The sequence below is a fragment of the Labeo rohita genome, chromosome 18, assembly GCF_022985175.1.
Source record: "Labeo rohita strain BAU-BD-2019 chromosome 18, IGBB_LRoh.1.0, whole genome shotgun sequence".
Lineage (NCBI taxonomy): Eukaryota > Metazoa > Chordata > Actinopteri > Cypriniformes > Cyprinidae > Labeo > Labeo rohita.
In genome coordinates this window covers 29,692,849-29,693,943 of record NC_066886.1, presented here as the reverse complement: position 1 = coordinate 29,693,943, position 1,095 = coordinate 29,692,849, and positions in this window count along the sequence as shown.

Genomic DNA, 1,095 nt, shown 5'->3' with positions numbered 1-1,095 from the left:
TACTGAGTTTGTTTTTATTTCCTTTTCGTTATTAGGGGTTCAAGCGTGTAGCGCTGAAACCCTGTTGTAAATGTTAGAATGGCCAAGGATCAGAGATATCTATGTAAAACTGATTGTGCAGACCAAACCATAAGTCGTAGAGACTTGAAAATTGGAAGGATGGTAGTACTCACTCCGCCTACAGTGTCACCAAGGCCCGCCCCAATCGGATTGACGGGGGTGCTACAGCGCTCAAAAGTACAAATAACCCCTAAACCGGTCATTGCAGGCTGAAGTGTCTTATGACATTTTTGGGTATTTCGCATTTTTTGAAAAACCTACTTTTTTTTTTGCATGATTGGAACCAAATTAGTGCATGAAGATTCTCAAATAAATATCAATAATTTTTTGGGCCACCAAAACGTTCGCAAGGGGCAGGGCCACCTGTCCTAAAACAGCTATAACTTTTGAACGGAATCAGATATTGTCGGCAAACTCACAATGCATATATAAGAACTGAATTTGAGGTCACATGAAAAAGTCGTGGAGCTTGGTCACTTGGTGACGCTATAGGCCGATGAACTTTGAGCACCCATTAGACAAGCTTAGCAGAGGTTGTGAATCGGAATGAAACTCAGTCGACCTGTTTGACTCATGACCCTAAAGGTCTGTGAGAAATTTGAAAGAAATTGGCCACCACATTTTTCAAGGGTGTAAATGATTGTATATTGCATGTTTTTTCACACATACGCATGACATTCAAGTCATAAAATAGATCTCATTCTGAACAACTTTGCCTCTAGAACCACTGCTGTCAATCAAGCCAATTGATTGAATGATTGAGAATAAAAAAAAAAAAAACTACTTTTGTGAACTAGCCTGATCAGAACCAAACCATTGCAGAAAGTTTCTGTTGAGAGTAAATAGCAATAATTATTGAAAAAAAACTTTTGACTCTTCAAAACGTACAAAAGGGGTGGGGCACCTTTACCAAATTGGCTATACCTTTTAAACAGAATGAGATACCTTTGCCAAACTCACAATGCCTATGTAAGAGCTGAATCTGAGGTCATGTAAAAAAAAATCACAGAGCTTGGCCACTTGGTTGAGCTATAA